This window comes from Manis javanica, chromosome X (assembly GCF_040802235.1).
Source record: "Manis javanica isolate MJ-LG chromosome X, MJ_LKY, whole genome shotgun sequence".
In the NCBI taxonomy this organism is placed as follows: domain Eukaryota; kingdom Metazoa; phylum Chordata; class Mammalia; order Pholidota; family Manidae; genus Manis; species Manis javanica.
The window spans coordinates 67354367-67377317 of record NC_133174.1 but is presented as its reverse complement, the minus strand read 5'-3'; positions in this window follow the sequence as shown (position 1 = coordinate 67377317).

Genomic DNA, 22951 nt, shown 5'->3' with positions numbered 1-22951 from the left:
GAAGACGACATTCTCTATATTGTTTTGATAGAGAATTATACTAGGTCCCATGTCTGGGGAGTCTGGAACTTGGTTCTTCCTTGCTGTCAGTAGTCCTTATTGATGAAGGCATTGCACTAGAGGCTCACTAAGGCCAATGGGTATTAGGTATTATCCTAAACTTCAGCTAATTCATTTCATTGCAGATATTCTTTGCTTCCTACCTACTGAGGTGTGTTATTTATGTACAAATCACAGATGAACAAATAGTAAATTACAAGACCAACTGGTTTTCATAAAACTAGGATGTTTTCTAAACCTGCAACTTCGAGATGTGCTACAGAGAAATTAAAATTTGAAATGGTTTGTATATGACACAAGCCAGAAACAAAATTTTGTGAAATTTATTCAGATAGAAATTTTCTTCATTATCATCTTTCAGTCTAACACATATCACAATGCTATCAAATGAACAAATAACTTGTTATCAATACTTTGGATGCTAATATGGAAAAAATAAAATTTACAAAGTAAATTAGAAATAAATTAGCAGCTGTCCATCAGAATTTTACTGGAGATAACTGTTTTCACAAAGAGGTAAATAATGAGAGTACAAGCTCATATTCAGATTTTCTAGTTAAGAAAGAATCATGTGTATGTCTAATAGTGAGCATATATTTAACCATTACTTTTATACCTCCTCCAGAGCCTTGCTCTGCAGAGTGGTGCAAGAATCAGGAACATCTGTATCATCTGGGAGCTCATTAGGAATGCAGAATTCAGACCACATCCATAGACATTGAGTCAAAATCATTTTAACAAGTTTCCTAAGTAATTTTTATGTACCAAGTCTGAGAAGCACTGTCCTAGAGTTTCTGATTCTTACTCAAGCTCATTACTTGATCTCTAGGTGATTTTTTTTATTGGTCAAGTTTAGGAAACAAGTGATTTGGAAAAAAAATGACTTGAAGTTATGACACTTGGATCTCCAATCCTCACTCTGCCACTAATTAACTTTGGGACCTTAAGATACAACCTTGGGCCTCAGTTTCCTTAACTATGCATTGTAGGGATTGAATTTGGTATCTAAATGCCTTTGCCTCTCAAATATCTTGAGATTCATTCAACCAACATTTGCTGAACACTTTGTATCAGGTATTGTGCTAGGAGTTGGGAACATTCAAATATGTACAAAACATTCTTCATAAAAACTCAACCAAAACTTAAAACAGAAATGGAGAGGGATCTAGTTGAACGCACTTAGTTGACCACATTCTCATGTCCTGCACTTAGTTGACCACATTCTCATGTCCTGCTAATGAGTAATTAGAATTTAAATTGGTATATCCACTTTAGAAAAGCAATTTGTCTAGTCTTTTCTTAATATAGCAGCCAGAGTGATTCTTTTTAAATGAGTTATATCATGTCATTTTTTTCTGCTCACATCCCTCCAATGGCTCCACATGTCCCTCAAAATAAAAACCAAATTCTTTACAGTGGCCTATAGGATCTGCTTCATCGTGTTTATTGTACCTCATCTCCTATTCCTGTTAATCATTCTACTGAGGTACTCAGCCTAGGCCTCTTTGTTATTTCTTAAACACACCAAGTACATATTTGTCTCAAAACCATTCCACTTGGACTGTTGTCTGTCTAAATGTGCTTTCTCCATCTTGCATTCGTCCTCATTGCCCACTGCCCCTTTCCTTCAGTTCTTTGTTCAGTATCATTTTCTCAGTGAGTTCTTCCCTGAACATCCTACTTAAAAGTACATCAAGCACACACCCACCATACCCTGTATTCCCTGTCTACCATCCCTGCTTCATTTTTGTCTATAGTACATATCATCTAATATAATACTGATGCATCGCTATGACTTAAAATGATATCTGGCATAAAGTAGGTGCTCAATATTTGTTGAATAAATCAGAGTATGTAAAATGCATGTAGCCTATAACCTAGTACTTGTACTTCCAAATTTATACACAAAGAAATGCCTATGTAATGGTACAAAGATACCTAGGCATGAGAATGTTCATTGCACCATTGTCTATAATTGGGAGAAATTAGGGGGAAAAATCTAAATGTCCAGAAATAAAATTGGTAAGTAAAACTGAGTATTTTACTGTATTACAGTATTATGCAAGAGGGGGTGAATAAACTAGATCTCTAGATCTCAATATAATTAGATCTAACAAGGTTGAATGAGAAAAGCAATTTGCAGAATAGTGTATATAGTATCATACCACTTAAGTTTTAAAAGCACACAATGCTATTTTAGATATGAAGACAGTAAAATGTAAATGCTCAAAAGTATTTGATCTGTTATTTCCTGCATTTTCTGTATTTTGGAAATACGTTTAAAGTGAATAAAAAAGAACAAGAGAAACTAAGACCCAATAGCAAGGTTAATGATTTGCTTAAAAGCATAAACCTTGTTAATGGTAGAGCTGGGACTACATCTTAGAACTCTCATCTCTATGTTCAGAATATTTTCAGCAAATAAGTTAAAAACAAGAGTATTTTGATCAATCAGACTCTATTCCTGAGAACTGTACTGTAGTAAAATGTCAATACTTTTATTTACTTCTAGATATTTTTAAAGAGTAATCCTTAATATCAGATTTACATCAAATCAATTAGAACAATTATGATAAATCAAGTTTTAATCTATCACTTGAAATATAAGTAGAGGGGTTTAGAACAGCTTTATGAATAGGTTCACTTCATTAAAGAGCTATATTATTCAGATTCAAATTACATGTGAATATCACTGATAACATTTTTCATATAACCTCATTGTTTAAAGCTTTATAATTTAACATTATTCAGAAATAAATCATTTTCTGAAATAATTTGAGCTCCCTCTGGTGGTAAAAAGATATATATATATTTGAAAAGCTTTCTTTTGAAAATTGTAAACTAGTTCCTTTTTAAAGCAAAATTAGAAACAAAAACCACCCAAAAAGCAAATGCCATTAAAATAGAAATTCTCATTTTCTTATTCTAGAGCCAGGTGGATATGCTGCTTCAAGAAATGGCAGATAAGCAGGGTAAGAAATTATTCAGGCATTTTTTGGATAATCTTGTTTTAATATGTAGAGGTCCTTAAAATTATGTAATGTGGATAAAAATATTTGCCTTTACCACCAATGGTCAGAGTTAGGTTTTTGACTCTAGAATTTAGTGTTGAGAGGACCTTTGGAACAGTCATCCCACTTTTTTGAATGCTTATAAAAATGTGACTTTGTTTATATCAGCCTTGTATTTTCTTAAAAATCTTTGGAGATGTCTTCATTTAGTGTGTGATAAGAAATGAGGAAGTTCATTGAGGGAAGAAGATCAGTACCTTCTGAGTTCAGTATATATCAAATGTTTGGATTTTTTTTTTAAGGATCTTGCAGAAGAACACTGCTATCATCAGGTCATTAAGTCTAAAGCCCACTACAAGTCCTACAAACTGAGCAGTATGTGCAAAATGTCTTAAGGGGTTGAAAAGATGACATTATTGAAGATGGTCATTTGTTTTATAAAGGTAAAGATTGACACTTTTGTGATACTGCTGTTAGAAATAGGGTCTGTTAACAAGGCTGTTTATTTCAGGCCCTTCATGTTTGAGGGGAATGATTTGACCATGGTAATTAATACCTTTACTACAGAAGTCATGTTATATCAGTATTCTCTGTTATATTATTTAGTTCAAGAGAACATTATAGTAAAGGGTAAAAATACATTTTTTCAAAGATAAAGATTTAAACTGGTGATACTATATTTTTATACTTAATCTTCAAAGGCAGAGTAACAGATTAGAGTTAATGCATTATTTTCTCCTGGGAAGACAACATTAGAAAACACTTGGAAAACAGAGTTGATATTATTCCGGTATTTAAGCTAATACCTGATTAGAATGAACACTTAAGTTTATCAGCTATTTAGATCACTGATATCAGTGCATTAAGACCTTATTAATAGATGAAGGATAAAAAGGCATAAAATCTCAATTATAATATAAATTAGTCATGGGAATGAAAGTACAACCTAAAGAATATAGTCAATAATTCTGTAACACTCTGTGTTGACAAACAGTAATTACACTAGTTGGGGTGAGCATTTAATAATGTAGATTAAACTGTACAATCACTGTTGTATGCTTGAAATCAATATTATATAGCAACTATACTTCAGTTAAAAAAACTGGTTAATAAATCAGGGTTGCAATATTTGAGAACAGGAGGTTAGATTGTATACTGTTTTACTTTGTTAGTATCCTGACATAGCCCATATACCAACAGAGAGGTAGCAAGAAAGATGATTTTTGTTAAGTATTATAAAAGATACCAAGGTATTGTGTATCAGAAGACTCCATCTTCATAGTAGGCTAAGGATTTGTTGTTTCTGTTCCTACCACAGACTAAATAAAAAGATTGAGCTTGGAAATATAGCAAGGGAGGTTTTATAAAATGAATATTGCCACATTATAGCCTTGCTGACCCACAGTGGAACTCTGCTCAATAGGTAACGTTTGATTAGATTTAGAGCAGTATTTCTCAACCTCTACTATTAATATTTTGGGCCAAATAATCGTGAGAGCTGTCCTATGCATTTGTGGGATATTTAGCAGCATCTCTGGCCTCTACCCATAAGATACCAGTAGCATCCTTCCCCCAGTTATGATGGTCAAAAATGCTTCTAGACAATGGTCAAATGTTCCCTGGGGGTGTGGGGCCAAAATCAAGAGAGATTAGTATGTCAGTAATGGGTCATGACTGGAGGAGTAGAAATAGGTAGAACCATTGATGTCGAAATAATGAGGCCCATCATTAAAGATGTTTAAGTACCCAAATTCTCTATGTGATTCCAACAAATTTTTAGTATACATACCTTTACTTTTGAAATAACAATCTGTCTATAGACTCTCCTAGTGACTCTTAAAAGTTACTATATACCCTGTAGTGTTTCCAACCCTGAGTTAGCATATACTGGCTTAGAGATGGGCAGTAAGGTGAGTTCATACCCTAGAGGATTAGTTATAATGGAGTTAATATTGTGGGCCTTGGATGCAAACGAGCCTGGATTCAGATCCTAACTATCACTAGGGTGTTCTTGGGCAAGTGTATGTAGCTTTTCTAATTCTCAGTTGTATAGGTGGATGCAAGTAATAATTCCTACTTATGAGTAACTCAGGAGCTACATATTGAAACTGAAGTTAGCTCAAATGTTAGATATATATCCTGAGGCTGCATTTGTCTAGCCTGATTTATCTTTTTGGGGGCTGTATTATTTTTCCTTCACAGTAGGAGACATGTAGTAATTTCCAGTAAACAATACATTGGATAACCATTGTTTTTAGTTTTTTGTTTAGACCAGATCATTTTCCTGTCTTATATTAGCTTTACTATCATAAGATTATCCACCTGGATCATCATTAGGGATCAACAAAAACACTTCAAAATTAGTAAATTAATTTATCCTAAGGGTCATTCAGAAGTTGTTTAAGCTCTATTTGCATTTATAAAACTGAACCAGTTTTGTTTTTATTTAAGGTAAAATGGTAACTGGATTCAAATTTGGAATAAGCTATTTTTATTTATTATTATAATTAGATAAGGAGGAAAAGGTCTATATTAACATTCATTTATGCTAATTTTAAATTATAGCCTTGATCTTGATATGGAATGATTACAGGGTCAGACAGGTTCTCTTGCCACAAATGTTGCTTCCACAGAACAGGTAGAAATCCGATTTTATCTTGATTGATATGAACTTGATATATGAATTAACTATATGTCATATATGTTTATTGTAAGGCTGGAGGCACCAGGGGAAGAGGTGAGCCTGCTGGACAAGCTCAGGCCTCACCAAACAAGGCGAAGAGACCAACAGGTTCCGGTCTGACAATGTTCCAGAAACTGATCAGATAACATTCCTAACTAGAGCCCTCCCCAGGCTAGAAGAATAGTGGTAACTGTCCAGTACCTGGCTAAAAGCCAATGAGAGACCCCCACGTACCCTAGGCAAGCCAATCCTCATGCCACTGTATACCTTTGCTCTCCCTCCCACTTACTTCTTTAAAAACTTGCTGCCTGCCCTGCTGGGTGTGGCTTCCCCAGCCTCCATTTCTGTAGACTGGGAAACCTCACCCAGGAATTGCGCTCAAATAAACTACCTGGCCCTTTGTTGATTCTCTTTGCCTGCTTATTTCAGCTAGAATTTATCTTACATTTATATTTTAATATAAATACACATATATATATATACATTTTTCTTTTATAAAGAGTATTTTTCTGCTGAAATATCATAAATTAGAAAAATGTGATTGGCCTTTAACTGCTTAATGATGAGTTTCTATTTTCATGCACATTTAATTTAGAGATTGAATTTACTCCCCTTTATAGCTTCTATTTTATTAAGTTGCCAATTATACTGAAATGTTTAAAAAAGCAAACTCTTAATGTTGGTTTTTGTGTGGACTTCTGAGACAAGATTTTAAACCTTATTTAAAATATGAGTTATTTAGCATATTAGTGACTTATATTTGTTATGATCTTGTGATTTTTAAATTTTACTTCCTTCAGGATGAACTATCACAGAAACTTGTCTATGTGGTCAAGTTTAATTTAAAGAATTGTTTTTTGTTTACTTCACTTGTTTCTGAAATATTTTGTGTGTATATATAGATAAGTTGCACTCCAGGTACACTAAAAACACCATATATTATGGAACACTTAAACACTATTTATATATAATGCTTTCTTTTGCCATGCTATATTTTCCAATACTTTAATTCCAGAGAGATTCTATCTTGACAGATTTTATAGTTTTGTATGTTATGTTGAAGAGTATATGAATTTTTTTATAGCTGTCTTTGAACAAGCTAGCATATTGCTTATTGTGTATGAAATATCTTTCTCAAAAACTCCATCAACAATCTAGCACTGAAGTACTGTAGAATTATGTACTTTATACAGAATAGAATATAGAATAAAGGTTCTGGTGTTTTTTTAATTCAAAGCAGTTTTAAATATCTGCCTGCATTCACATGTGATGTGTAAAAATAAAATGGAATACATGTTTACTTAGTACATATACATAACCAGAAACACCTCATTTAGTGTCATAAAATTGACTGTGCACTTGTATTTTGTGTTTTATGTTTGCACTTGTTTTTGATATTCAGGCAGAAATTTGAGTTTTTAATATGTGTTTATCAGCTTTTAGATTTACAATATTAGTGCAATTTTTGCCCATTAATCTAATGACTATGATTTACATACCTTAAATTTTTTAAAATTTCATTGATAATTTTCCTGTGTACTAGAAAAAATCTGCAACATTCTATCAGAGAAATTAAGATTTGTTCATTTAAAAAATTTTCTCTGCTAAATACTGTTAGGCAGAAGAATAGATATGAGCGGGGTGGAGAGAGAGTAAGGCCAATAAATTCCACCAAAAGGAACTCACAAGAGTTATCCATTTAGAACTAGAGAGCCAGAAAAGACTCAGAGTTAATGAGTTAACAGTTAAAGGTCCAAAGGCCAGGAGTAACTTGGAATATTCAGATACTCCCCAGATAAAAGTATCCACAAACATAGCCCATATCTTCATCGTGTCAATTAGATCATGCCACTGTAAGATTTACTTTAGCCTGCTAAAAGGCCCATCTTATTCTTTAACTTAACCTATATGCTGTTTTTTTCCTCCTCCTCCAGCCTCTAATCCAAGTAATTTGCAATTTGGGCAGGAGACAAGTATCATGATTAATTTTCCAAACAAGCCCAGATATAAACGGCATAGTGAAAACAAGAAAGATTCTATCTTAAAGCTAAGATTGCATTTTAAAACCGAGGAAATTAGGGAGTAAGACTCTTAATATATTCTTTAGCAAACAGTTAATAACTCAGACCACCTTGGGGGCAGGGCAGGTGGTTTTGATTGATATGTTCCCAGAGGGAAGCTGCTATTCTGGGAAGGAACTGAATCAGTAAATTTCTTGTGTTAATTTTGCAGAATTACCTGGAGGACTGATAGTAGAAAAGAAGAGACATAATGGCTCTCATCAGAGATAAACATCTTGAGACCACTTTACAAGTCCATACCCCTAGCCCTTTGTCACATTTCTGAAAAGTCCTTAAAGGGGGAACCCCCAGCCTTTCAGGATGCATCTCCTCTCTGAGGTCACCTGCATTTTTCTCCACATCTCAGGGTACACATCCTCTCTGATTATGCCTGAAATTTCTAAGTGCATAACCTTAAATAAAACTTCTCAATCTTTCAGGGCATGCCTCCTCTCTGAGGATGCTTGCACTTTTCAACCTTTCAGCATGCCTCCTCTCTGAGATCACCCACACTTTCTCTCTAAGTGTGTAACTTTAAATAAAACTTTTACTCTGCTTCATTACTATTGAAAGGAAAGGAGCGACACACAGCAGCAATTCACCGGAGAATTCCGCTTTATTAGGGAAAGGTGCTGGGTTATATAGGAAGGGGCATAGGGTGATTGTGGTGTTACTTCTACGGGGCTGCTGGCTGTTGGCTAGGTGCTGGGATTGGGAGGGGGGCGAGAGGTGATTGGGCTTCAGGTGGCACCGGCGGGAACCAAGGACCCCAGAGAGAAGCCGGAAGTTTGCCATCTTACTGGTGGGGGCCCTTCATTCCCCCCTTTCTCTATGGGGTTGTGGATGTTTCTTTCTCTCTGACTGCTTCTTGCTGAACAGGGGCGGAGAAGGGAGTGAGGGCTTGAGGATTGGGAGGAAAGGGTTGATAGGACTCCCCACAGTAAGGATGAGTAGATGTGGACTTCTTCAGGTTGGAAATCAATGAAGGTTCCCTGTAACCATAGGTCGAGAACTTGTTGATTCCAATGGTGCCAAGACGATACGGGTACCAGAAGCCAGGCGTCTGCGGCCATTGTTTCCAGGAACAGTTTCCAGTGGAGAGAGGGTTCCATCTCAGCATGTGGTGAGGAGGTTACATGAGGGTGAGGGATCTTCTGTGGTCAGAATCTGATAGTTTCTGAGTAAAAGCTGGTTGAAAGTTTGATTAGAGATTTTTCCAACTTGGGATTTGATGAACTTTATTATACAGGGTAAGAACAGACAGGCAAGAAGAATGATTATTATGGGGCCTGCAATGGGCCAGAGCCAGGTGAGGAGGGGGTTTGTTAATATTGAAGAGAATGGGTTGGAATTGGAAGCAGAGTGGAGACTGGAGGCAAGGTCGGTGAGTTTGGTGATGTCAGTTTCTACAATGCCAGATTCGTTGATGTAATAACAGCACTCTTCCCGGAGGAAGACGCAGGTGCTGCCCTTCTCGGCTGTGAGCAGATCTAGGGCCCGCCGGTTTTGAAGGGTGACTTTAGCTAGCAAAGTGACCTGTCTTTGGAGAGAGGCTAGGGAATCGGCAGTGGATGTCAGGGTCCCTCAAGTTTGGTGTCGAGATCTCTAACTGCCCATAGAGAGTGACCCAAGGCTCCTCCCGAAAACCCCGCCCCTATGTCTGAGGTGATCAAAGAGATACCGACCATGATGGGAAGGAAAGCAGCCCTTTTTTGTGTGCGAGGGCAAGGGAGGTTGGAGCTCAAGAAATTCTGCCATGCTGTAAAGTGTAAGCTGTGGGATTAGGGTGATGAGAATGCAGGGTGTATCAGAGTTGAGAGGCAGTGAGTTGAAAAGACTGCCATTACACCAAAAGAAGTGTCCTGGTTGCATAAAAGTCTTAGAGCCAGAGGTAGGGGTGTAGATAGAGAGGCAGTGAAGTGCGCTGGAAGGGGGTGCAGTTGGGCCTACACAGTGCTGGATGGTGAGATTATCTGCATATTCTGGTTCCCATAGGGGTATGTCTGCCAGGGGTCGCAGGGGTTGTCCTTCTGCATGGAAGGAGTAGTTGGAAATATTAAGGGGCACGGCGGCCAGCAGTGGGCGCTGTAGTGATGCGCACAAGAAACAATTGGCGGTGTTGAGGGTGTGGTTGAGAAAGATGGTGGTGTCTTGAATGAGCTGTAACCAAGAGTAGGAGGAATAAGAAGATGAAGAGGCGCCGTCAAGAGTTTGGATAATGACTTTTTTGGAATGTCTGATATCTGATGCAACTTGAGAGATCTGGGAGTGAGAGGGAACATACTCTCGAGAGATATGAAGGGTACCGTGGGGGGTCGAGGACCCCCCGTAGTAAACTGAGGCTGTGACTCCGGCAGCCCATCGAGAGTCCCAGGGATCTGGGATTGATAAGGAGAATGAGCCGTTGGGATATTTCATGAAACGGTTGGAGGAGTAATACTGTGGGTACTGGAAGTCACCCATGTAGTGAATGGCGCAAGACCAGTAGGGACATCCCCCGTAGGTGTCTTGCCATCGCTTGCAATAGGCTTGTCTTTGGTCATAGAGGAAGCAGAGGTAGGGAGAATAAAGGTAGCTGTTAGTGAACACTTCGGTGGAGGGAGGAAAGTGGAGGTACAAAGGCTCAGAGCAGCCTTTCAGAGGGCAGTCTGATGTGGCAATGAGGGCAGTAACTTTTGTTTGATGCTGTATGCAAGTCTGTCTGACTTTGAATTGCCATACAAAGGAGGGTGGGGTGGCGGGGAAGATAATAGGAATGAAAAAAAGCGAGAGAGCAGTAAAGGAGAAAAAAGTCATGATTCAGGTATGGATGGCAAAGGGGGAGAATGGGAGATGCGGAGCTTCAAGGGATCAGAGGGATGAGGCGTGGTAGAGTAGACAGTGTCTTGGGCTGTATCCAAAGGACTCTGGATTGTGACTGATGGGTCTTGGGTGTCCAGAGAAGGTGGGTCCTGGGTATTTGGTTTCAACCTGGAGATATGAATCCAAGGGGTGACAGAGTTATCAGGCAGTGAGAGCTTGGCAGCCGAGGGGGTGCAGAGAATAACTGGGTGTGGACCTTCCCATTTCAGGGTGAGAGAGGGCCGATCCTCTGGTGGCTTATAAAACACTAGTTGGCTGGGCTGTAAGACAGGAGGATTTTGGGAGGCGGATGAATCAGGAAGGAGCCAATCCTGATATTTCCACAATTCAGTGCGGAGGAGAGAGAGTAGTGGAAGGGCCATATTGGGAGGAATTGGTCCTTTGTGGGAAGGGAGCACCGGGGGTAGAATCAGGCAGCCGTGCATGATCTCAAAGGGCGACAAGAAGGAGGGTTTCTTTCGGAGGGCCCGAATGCGGAGTAGAGCTAAGAGAAGTAAGCGAACCCAGTCAAGGTATAGTTCTAGAAATAGTTTGGTCAGGATGTCCTTTAGAGTCCTATTGGCTCTTTCTACTTTTCCCGAAGCTTGTGGTCGATAAGGACAATGTAAATGCCAGGGGAGAGAGAGCGACTCGGAGAGGTTCTGGATAATTTGGGCAGTGAACTCAGGGCCGTTATCTGATTGGAGGGAAGTGGGCATCCTGAACCTAGGAAAGATCTGGGTGAGGAGGATAGAGGCAACTACGGACGCTTGTTTGTTAGTGGTGGGGAAAGCTTCGACCCATCCTGAAAATGTATCTACTAACATTAGTAGGTATCTGGTACGCCGTACAGGGGGCATGTTAGTGAAGTCTATTTGCCAATCTGCAGTGGGGACATTACCCCTTGCTTGATGAGCTGGGAAGGGTCGGGCATTGAGGGGGGTATTAGGGTTAGTGCATTGGCAGATGGTGCACCTGCAGGTGATTTGGTTAAGTAGGGTTTTGTCTTCAGGAGAGAGAGGAAAAAAAGATTGTAAAAAATGGATCAAGGATTGGGGGCTGGGATGGAACAGATCATGTAAGAGGCGGAAGAGAGACTCTTTGTCCTGGGAGCAGAGGGTGTCTTGTGATAAGGCTAAAACCGCAAGGGCAGATGGATTGTTGTCTGCTGTGTCTTCTGATAGGGCAACTGACCAGGCTACTCTGTCGGCTTTGTTGTTACCTCTTGCAATGGGGGAGTCATCCTTTTGATGTGATTTGCAGTGAACTATGCCTAGTCAGTGTGGGAGTTGTGAAGCCTCTAGAAGTTTAGTAATTAAGGCTGAATTAGTTATGGAATTTCCTTTTGTCGTGAGGAGGCCTCGTTCTTTCTATACTGCTGTGTGAGACAAGAGAATGTGGAATATGTACTTGGAGTCAGTGTACAATGTGAGAGACGTGTCCCGGGCCAGAGTGCAAGCTCTGGTGGCTGCAATGAGTTCAGCCTGTTGATTTGTTGTACCAGTGGGTAGGGCTCGTGCCTCAATGACATCTTCGAGGGAGACTACTGCATATCCTGCATAGTGGGTGCTCTCATGTTTAAAGGAGGGCCCATCAGTAAACCAGATGAGGTCAGAGTGTGAGAGGGCTCCTTCGGAGATCGTGGAGTGGCACGGAAGGAAGTTGTGAAGGGCTTCTAGGCAATCATGTGAGGGAGTACGAGGAGAGTAGGGTAGAGGAAGAAGAGTGGCTGGATTCAGGGGCTGGCAGGGGAGGAAAGAAATGTCTGGATTTTGGAGGAAAGAGGACAGTAAGGTCAGGAGTCTGGAGGGAGGGAGAGTCTGTAAACTTTTGTAGGTTCAGAGATCTTTTAGGTGATGTGAGGACAGAATGGTAAGGGGCGCCCCGAATGTTAGTTTATGAGCTTCTTTCTGCAAGAGCTGTCCAGCGGCTAATGCCCGTAGGCAGGAGGACCATCCCCGAACTGTGGGGTCTAATTGCTTGGAGAGATAAGCTACTGGGGCAAAGGATGGGCCATAATATTGGCCTAGGACTCCTAGAGCTTGACTGGACCTCTCATGAATGTATAATGAGAAGAGTTTCGACAAATCAGGGAGATGGAGAGCTGGAGCTTCCACAAGGGCTTGACAGAGCTTAATGAAGGAGTGTTGGGGTGAGGATGATAATGGTTCTTCAGGGGTCCCTTGCTGAGGTCATATAGGGGTCTTGCCAACAGGGAGAAGTTAGGGATCCATGCTCTAAAATACCCAGCCAGGCCTAGAAAGGAAAGGATTTCTGTCTTGGTTTTGGAAACGGGCAGGTCAGAGAGGAGTCATTTTCTGTCTAAGGTAATGGACTTTCTTTGTTGAGACAGAAGGAATCCAAGGTAAGTGACAGAAGGGGAAGAGATTTGAGCTTTGACGGGGGATACCCGGTAACCTCTGGAAGCTAGAAGGTTAAGTAGAGAGGCAGTGTCAAGTTGAGACTGTTCCCACAAGGGACTGCAGAGTAGAAGGTCATCTACATATTGTAATAAAGTGGACTCGGAGTGATCATGATGAAACTGTTTGAGGTCCTGAGCTAGGACTTGTCCAAAAATATGGGGACTATCTCGGAAGCCTTGTGGCAAAACTGTCCAAGTAAGTTGTTCAGAATGTCTTGTGCATGGGTCCGTCCAGGTGAAGGCGAAAATGTCTTGGGAGGAAGGGTCCAGAGGGATAGAAAAAAATGCGTCCTTGAGATCTAGGACTGAGAAGTGGGATGCCGAGGCAGGGATCTGCGATAAAAGGGTGTATGGATTTGGAACTAAGGGATGGATAGGGACAACGGCCATGTTGATGAGGCAAAGGTCTTGGACAAGGCGGAAAGATCCGTTGGTTTTTTTTAACAGCTAATATGGGGGTATTAAATGGGGAGTGAGTGGGTCTGAGGTAATTTTTGTTCAAGAGATCTTGAATGATGGGTTGGAGGCCTATGAGGGCTGAAGTGGTTAGGGGGTATTGGGCCTGACAGATATACTGAGAGGGGTCACATAATTTGATAGAGGCAGGGGGACACAGGGCCACGGAGGGGCTTGTAATGTGCCAAACTTTGGGATTTACAGGGTGTGTGAGGGCGGAACCAGAGCTTTCATTGGGTAGAGGGGGGTCGTCGGCTATGAGGGCCATCAGAAAGGGAGTACTGCGGGCTGTGGGAGTGGATATAGGTATGGAAACATGGAGGAGGGAAAGGATGTCTCATCCTAGTAAAGGGATGGGACACTGGGGCATAACCAGGAAGGAGTGGGAGAAAGGTATGGGAGTGTCTCGGATTGTGCATAAAAGGGGGGGGGTTTAATGGGAAAATCTGTTTACCTCCTACCCCGACTATAGGAGTAATGGCTGGCATGGTAGGGCCCCGGTATTCTCGCAAGACTGAGAAGGTGGCTCCTGTATCTAGGAGGAAGGAGATGGGGCAATCGTTTACTGTTAAAGTAACCCTGGGCTCCTGTTTGGTGATGGAAATGGTCGGGCGAGAAGCCCCGGGGCCCCATCAATCTTCTTCTGCCAGCCCCACTATGGCGGTCCTAGGATGGGGGTTGTTCGTCCAGCCTCCCCTTCTGGTGGTTGGGCAATCAGACCCCCAGTGGCCCTTTTTGTGGCATCTGGGGCATGGGGTGGTAGGAGATCTGGGGGAGCGGCATGCCCTTGACAAATGTCCCTCTTTTCCGCACTTGAAACAAGCTCCTGGGGGGGGCTTATCTGTAGAGGGGTGCCCAGGTTGTGGTTTTATCAGCTGGGCCAACATCTGGAAATTGGCCTGATCAGCCTTTTGTTTACAGCGTTCTTTCTCCTCCTCCCGGTTATGGAAGACTTTAAAGGCCACTGTTAGGATCTCAGTCTGTGGGGTAGCGGGGCCCTGTTCTAACTTTTTGAGTTTAGCTTTAATGTCGGGGTAGCTTTGAGCTAGGAAGTATGTCATAAGGACCTGTCTTCCTTCAGGTGTTTCTGGGTCCAGGCTGGTATACTGTAATAGGGCTTGAGTGAGTCTGTCTAAGAACTCAGAGGGGATTTCATCTCTCTTTTGAATTATGTCTTGGAGCTTTTGAAAATTGACTACTTTACGAGCTGCCTTTTTCAGACCTGCTATTAAGCAGGAGGCAAAAATATCTCGAGAGCGGAGACCCATGGCGGTGTTATAATCCCAGTGTGGGTCTTGTTCGGGGACAGCAGTGTGGCCAGGGGGATAGGTGGGGTCAGTCCTGTGGGTTTCGGTAGTGTGCGTTTGGGCGAAGTCCCAAACTCATCTACGCTCTTCAGGGAGGAGAGTATTGGCCAGGAGCATGAAAATGTCATGATGTGTGAGGCTGTAAGACTGGAGGGTCCATTGAAACTCCCTGATGTATGTCGTGGGATCAGTGGTAAAGGAACGTAGGCATTTCTCTAGTTGGGCTAAATCTCCTAAGGAGAAAGGGACGTGAACGCGCACGATGCGTTTGGATCCTGCTACCTCCCAGAGGGGGGCGATAATTTTGGGAGGCCTTCGGGACCGGGTCTGAGGGGGACTGAAGGGTTCTGGCTCAGTCTGTGTGGGGGAAACAGGTGATGGGGGCAAAGACGCGATAATTTTGGGAGGCCCTTGGGACCAAGTCTGAGGGGGCAAAGACGGAGGAAGCTCCTGGAACTTAGAGGGGGGCTGAAAGGCTCAGGCTCGATCTGCAGGAGGGGGGAAGGTGGGGGAGGAGTTGGTGGTGGATGGAGGGGAGGAGGGGGAAGGGAGAGGATGGGAGGCTTCTGCTAGGGTGGAGGCAGCAGCGGCGGGGGTGGTGGTAGAGGAAGGGGAGGGACTGTTGTAGGAGAAGAAGGGGAAGGGAGAGGACGGGAGGCTTCCACGGGGAAAGAGGCAGCGTTGGCGGCAGAGGGTGGAGGGGTTGTAGGAGGGGGAGGGGCTGAAGGGGGAAGCCTGTATGGCGGAGGCTTGTCGGCCAGGTCAAAGGTAATCGAAGAGGGACTGGGAGTGTGGGGCGGGGAGCAGGTGGTTCAGAGGCTGGGATTTTGAGCTATGAGGCGAATAGCTTCGATATAGGGAATCTCCTTCCATTTTTTCAGGCGCTGGCAGTAGTTAAAAAGATCACGAGTGATGTTAGAATCAAGAGTTCCCCCTTTGGTCCATTGGTTGTTATTGTCTAGGGGGTATGTCGGCCAATCTTGGGAGCAATATTTATGGAGAAGTTTTGGTTTTATATCAGGTGTCAGGGAGAGGGTAGCCAGATGCTTAAGCAGGCATTCAAGAGGTGAACTTTCAGGGAGGGATGAGGAGGCTCCCATGGCTAAAGGACAGAGAAGGAGACAAACAGGGGAACACGAACGGAGATCCTCGGACTGGAAGCAGACCGCAAGGAGACAAAGGGTGTCCCCGATGATCCTTGGTGGTCTGCGGAAACTCGTATACGAGTCGGAATTTCTTAGGAAGTGTGGGTCGTCACCCAGACTTCCCTAAGAAGGCAGTTTGCTGGAGTCACGAGGTACCTAGCACTAGGAATTTTCGGCAGACAGAACAGATTTTGGCAGACGGAACAGAAGGAGGAGGTGGGGGAAAGGGAGCATTCTCACCCGCAAAGGAGTCAACTCGTTTATTACTGTTGGAGGGGGGCCTGAGGGTCTGCCGCAGCCGTGAAGGCCTGAGGCGGGGATTTATGACTGTCGGAGGAGGGGCCTGAGGGTCCACCGCAGCCGTGAAGGCCTGAGGCAGGGAGAGTTCCCTCCTCATCCCCAAGTGTCAGGGCTTTGCCGGACGATCATGGTCAATGGCACTGCGATAGCTCGGAGAAGAGTGGCCCACCCCGGGGAAATTTTGCTTAAAAAGTTTTGGCACTGATGGAAGGGATGGTGAGTGCGTTTATGACTTTCGGAGGAGGGGCCTGAGGGTCCACCGCAGCCGTGAAGGCCTGAGGTGGGGAGAGTTCCCTCCTTGTCCCCGAGCATCAGGGCCTTGCCGGACGATCATGGTCAATGGCACCGCGATAGCTCGGGGAAGAGTGGCCCACCCCAGGGAAATTTTGCTTAAAAAGTTTCGGCAGTGATGGAAGGGACGGTGAGTGCATTTATGACTGTTGGAGGAGGGCCCTGAGGGTCCGCCGCAGCCGTAAAGTTTTCGGCACCAATGAAAGGAAAGGAGTGACACACAGCAGCAATTCACCAGAGAATTCCGCTTTATTAGGGAAAGGTGCTAGGTTATATAGGAAGGGGCATAGGGTGATTGTGGTGTTACTTCTACAGGGCTGGTGGCTGTTGGCTAGGTGCTGGGATTGGGAGGGGGGCGAGAGGTGATTGGGTTTCAGGTGGTGCCGGCGGGAACTGAGGACCCCCAAAGAGAAGCCGGAAGTTTGCCATCTTACTGGTGGGGGCCCTTCAACTATGTCTCTGCCCTCCAATTCTTTGTTGTTGCAGGGACAAGAACTGAGTAAAATAAACAACCGCCCTCCCTCTAACAATACCACTATTAAGACTCAGAGAAATTTAACCTTTCAGACTTTCAAATGAAATTGAAACACATTCTTAATTATTCTTTTTCTGCTCAACCCTTGTGTCTTGCCAATGGGTTTCAGCCCAAGGCAAGTTCGCAATGGATTCAATGTGACCAAAGAAATTGACAGCAAAACGTTCTTTCGGGTGAAAGGATTTATTACCCGGCTTGTTCTCCTGGCAGTAGATCAAGCACTAGTCTGCCTCCGCCCAGAGCACTGGGCTGAGCTCTCTATATAGTGCAATAATAGCTTATTGCCTAAAGGTGTAGAAGCGGTAGCCTAGCAACAGGCCAGTTACATCATCAGGTGGTTTAAGTTCAGTAAGGATCCTGGCCATAGGAACCTCAACTTCCCCATACCTTGTTAGAGTGTATTTTTGAAAGATTAATTTGCATGGCCTTAATATCATTTACATTTTCCACAGGATTCTTGATTGGTTTTTGACAGTCTTGGCCTATGTTTTTAAATCAACCAACAAGAAAATAAAACAAAATTGCACCAACTCAAGTTACAACTACTGTAATTCCTGATTAAATGTGTTTCTTCTTTTACCTTATTTAATAACTAGAAGAAATGAAGTGATTGTATATAAATTAGAATAAAATGTTTTTCCCAGCCATGTGAGTAACTTCTAGCCCAGTGGGTTAGGAGCAGGACATCAGCATAGAGAGACAGGAAAGTCATAATGTTGTAAAGAAGACTAGACTCTTGGAAGACCAGGATCCTCAGGGAAAGCATTCAATGACCAACTGTACTACTTGCCATGTCCCTAAGAATATCTATTTTTTACCCAACAAAAATGAACAATTTAAAATGTGCAGCAATTTTCTGATACAACAGTCACAGATGTGAAAAATGACCAAGTTATATTTTAATAAGTATACTACTAATCTAGGTTAAATAGTGTTTTTCCTTCCTTACTGCATGATTGATTCACAAAAGAATTCCAATGTTTCATGAAATTTTATTGAAGAGCAGATCTGTTTAGAAAATCTTTCCCTTGTAAGTCATGAAGGCATTCAAAGTGCAATTATGGAGATTCTTTTTCACTAAGTATTCACCATTAATATGTTTCCTACTGTAAGCAATAGCATATATAAATGAAGACTATTTTCACTTGAAATGAAAAGTTACTCCTTGTGAAGTTTCTGTTAGACCTATTTAACTTTCTTGGTACTTGAATGTATGGGTGTCCTCAACGTGATAATCTTCCATTTTGTTTATAACTGATGCTTTGTCCTTTCTATTTAAAGGATAAGTTTGTTTATATTGGAACATACTCGGGAACCATAGAATATAATTACTATAGACTAAGTATCTATGAAATAGTTTTCTTATTTTCCATTGGTGGGAATTGTAGCTTTTCTTTTGACTTCAATAAATCTAGAATATAAATTATTCTGATCTAAACATAACTGTTCATAGTTTTGATTAACAGCTATATCAGATTTGTATTTTAAAAATATTTGTCTCATAATAAAAATTTGTCTTACAATTTGTTCTTAGATCAATAGCCCTACAACCTATGAACTCTTGCCTGTTTAATATCTATTTCAAATTTGATAAGTGACTAAGTAATTGAAAAGTTAAGACAGGGACCACGGGTGTGGGGAAAATTGCAGTATCTCCAGAATCTCTCACCTGGCTTTAGTGCATCTCCATAGAATAGCTGTTTCCACGGGGTGGAGAGGAGTAGTCCATCTCCATATGAATTGGTAATTACAAGGATGAGCAAGGGCTTATCTGGACCAAAGAGGTTGGGTGAGGGACTTTTACTTATACAGCTAGGTCATGAGAGACACGGGATCAGAAGTGGACTGCTTGTAAGAAAAAATGGGTTTCTCCCACTTTATTTCTCCCTTTGACTGATTTTAGTTTCAAAGGTATTTTGTACCAGGCATTTTTCTCCCTAGAGTTACATTGGGCTTAAACAGAGGGTTAAGACCTCCAGAAGAAGCAAAATAGGATAGTTACAGTCAGAACAATGTAACATTGTGCAGAGAAACTCCTACCTAAACTGTTCAACATTAAGCAAAGTCAGAGTCACACAAATTCTTTAGGTTAGAAATACCAAATTAGGAATATAGGCAATTTTCAGTGGGATTGGTTTAAAAGAAGGAAGTAGTAGCATTCGGGCTGGGACCAATAATAACTAAACACCTCAGTTAAACCCAAAGATATAAACCCCTAGACAATGCCCAACCACGGACTCTTGTCTCCTCCTGGAGTGTGCCAGGACTCACCTTATATTTAAATAAAAGTATCTCCCTTGCTTTCCTACCTTAAGTGTTTGTGAAGTTCATTCTTCAACGCCGTGAACAAGAACCCCAGCATCAAAGTAACATGTCAGACTATAGTGCATGAAAGGTAGGTATAATGTACCTTGCATTCACCTTCAGTTTTAATTACATCATTCTAATTTTCTCCTGTATTTTTTCTAAGCATTTGACTATCATTTGGTAGATATATAAGGTCAAATGCTCAGAAATATTTACTGTGCCTTTACCCTTTAGACAATGTGGCCATTATTTAAAGAGTTCTTTAAAACCATCTGTGGAGCAAATGAGTGTTCCTATGGCCAGGATTCTCACCTGGCCTGGTTGGCTTTCTCACTATACACATGTGGGTAATATGTTGTTATTGACTATATGAAGAGCTCCACCCAGTGCTCTGGGTGATACAGTGGCACTGCTGCTGCAAGGCTGCAGGAGAACAGAAACAAGTGGTGGCAGTCCCAAGGACAGAAACAGATGGCTGCAGGGGTGTAGAGGCCCAGAGACAGAAACCAACTTGCTGCATGCAGACTTGCTCTAAGGTGGACAGGATGCTTGTGCTTGACCTGCCACTGTGGGAATAAAGTTAGGTATAAACACTTTCACCCCAAGAACATTCCACTGTCATTTGTTTGGTCTCACTGAATCCATAGTGAACCTGTCTGGGGCTGAAACCCATTGTCAAGACAATTGGCAATGTCAGGATTCATTTTAGACAGGACAGGCTGCCCTCATGGGAGGAGTGTTTCAGCAGGTTGCCCCAATGGATAGGGAGACATTTGAGTGTCACCCAATGGACATGTGGTCCAATGTGGCTTGCCTACTAAAGGACTAGGCCCCTCCCCAAGACTGGGAAGAGGTGGAGGAGACGCCTGAGGCAGTCAAGTTGGCCCTCAGCAAAATAGGAAATTCCTTTAAAAACACAGCATGCCCATGAGGCTGTAGGAACTGGGGAGTGTTTTTCTCAAAATACTGAGAAAGATATCCTGCAAGGAGCATGAGAAGAGGCAGGATGAAAACATGAGCTGCAAGGTGCAATTAAGGAAGTAAAAATTTGTGGATGACTGAAACAGCATCACAGTCACTACAAGGTGTTGTGGATATGGTAAAGGATGTAGTGGTAGCCCGAGAAGAAGCGGCGTGAGAAGTAGCAGCATGAGAAGCAGAAGTCTGAGAATGCGGGCTGTGAGGTGCCATGAGGCAGGTGAAGAATGTAGTGGTGCAATCAGCCCCAAGATTTTATGAACAATTGGGGGTGGAGGTCCTGCTGGTGCTGGAGGCATCAGTCCCTCCTCAGTTGAGACCCTACCTGGTTGAAAGATGGTGGAAAGCCCAAAATAAATGAAAGGCTTGGCAACAGCAGATGCCTCCAGGAGAGGTGCAGCCTCCTCCCCAGCTCGTGGAGCACTCTATGTTTTGCTCCTATACTCAGGCTCAAGCAATGAAAGCACAGAAGGAAATACGGTCTGCTGTTAGAAGGAAGGATTTAAAGGGCCCCATGAAGGTCATGAGGATGCAGATGTGGGTTGATTTAATAAAGGCAAGAGCAGACAGAGAAATGGGATGGAAAGTCAAGTATAATCTTAAAGGAGCTGTGGTAGCAACTGACACCCAAGCATTTGTTTTGGCCACTCACTGAGGACAAAGAAGCAGAAGCCAGAGACAAAGCAATGACTGGCCTGTGTGTCTACAAGAATTTCTGCTGGATAAGGTGGGTAATTCAGGACCACCCAAGGTCGTTTTGGTCAACTGATCTGAGTAGAACGGGTTTGAATACATCTGGGATGACCACTTGGTGGCAGTAGATCTCAGGCTTGGAGATCTGGTTCTTGAGGGTTATTAAGTTCTGTTATTTGTATATTTCTGTAGCTTCTATTGTTATTGTGGAATTTGGTTATAACATTCCAGGTTTTTCGCACAGTGACGATTGCAGAAGTTTGAGGATGTATAGATTGAGAGTCTAGAATCCTGGAAGGGTGGAGTGTGGAGAAAGTGAATGTTCCTATGGCCAGGATTCTCACCGGGCCCTGGTCGGCTTGCTCACTACACACATGTGGGCAATACGTTGTTATTGACTCTATATAAAGAGCTCCACCCAGTGCTCTGGGCTACATGGTTGCACTGCTGCTGCAAGGCTGTAGGAGAGAGGAGACTGGAGTGGCAGCAGCATGAGGACAGGTACTGAGAGGGCTACAGGGGTGGAGAGGCCCAGAGACAGAGACTGGCTTGCTGCATGCACTTGCTGTAAGGTGGATGGGATTCTTGTGCTTGACCTGCCACTGTGGGAATAAAGTTGGGTATAAACACTTTCACCCTAAGGACATTCCACTGTCATTTTTTTGGTTTTACTGAATCCATAGTGAATTTGCCCAGGCCTGAAACTCATTGGCAAGACACCATCCCTGACAAAAATGTTTCCCCTGCTCCTATACCTCAGTGCCTAAAATCTTCCCCCTTTCTGTGAACCATCTTAGGTCAGTATTATAACCTGGATTATTTTACTTGGTTAATTTATTACCAGTCATTGCTACAGAGAGGAAACAGGACTAAGAGAGCAAGTAAATTAGATGAGTTTGCTTTATAATTTAGAAAGTTATGGGTTAGGAATCTCTGAACGCTATCTGAAGAGAATCTAGGGGTACTAGTTACCTATTACAAAACATTAACAAAATGAATGACAGGATAACAGAGACAGCCTAATTTTCTATGGATATACAGAAATCAGTAGATAAGAAAGGGTTCTAAGAAAAAGTCTCAAATTGGCTCTAGTGTGCTGTAGAGGAAAAAGCCCTTGACCCTGATCTGCAGTAACTGATGTGGGTTTCCGGCCCTAGTTCTAATGCTAATTTCTAACTTGGATAGTTCTCTTACTCCATTCTGGCCAGATGAAAACAATTTTTATTTGGGTACATTGGGTGTGCGAATTGAAGTGAGTTACTGTAGAACAGTACATTCCTTCCATTCTTTGTTATTTTCTACCAGAACCCAAAAATAAATTTCAATGCAGTGTTATGATATAAAGTTTAGCATCTTTTGTCACAGGAGACCTAGAGAATAAGTCCACCCACCACCCATTTTACAGAAGAGACCAGAGAGATTCATATACACCACATTTGTTGAGCATATACTATGTAATAGTGTCAGTAAAATTGCAATATTTCCAGAATCTCTCACATCGCCTTAGTGCATGCCCTTATCAATAGCTCTTTCTAAGGGATGGAGAGTGGTCTATCTCCATAACAGTAAGTGATTACAAGGAGTACAAGGGCATAACTGGACCAGAGAGGTTTGGTGGTCCCGTTTGGCAGCCAGGTCACGAGAGACACAGGCAATTAGAAGTAGATGACTGCTTGTAGACAATAAATGGATTTCTCCCACTTTATTTCTCCTTTTCATGGATTTTGGCTTCAAAGGTTATTTTCTCTGAGTTACACATGGAGGTAGGAGGACTTCTGAACCTGAAATCTGTCTTAATGGGTGTGACACTTGGGTGGGCTGCCACTAGAGATGGTGGGGAGCAACATGAGTAAGCACTTGTG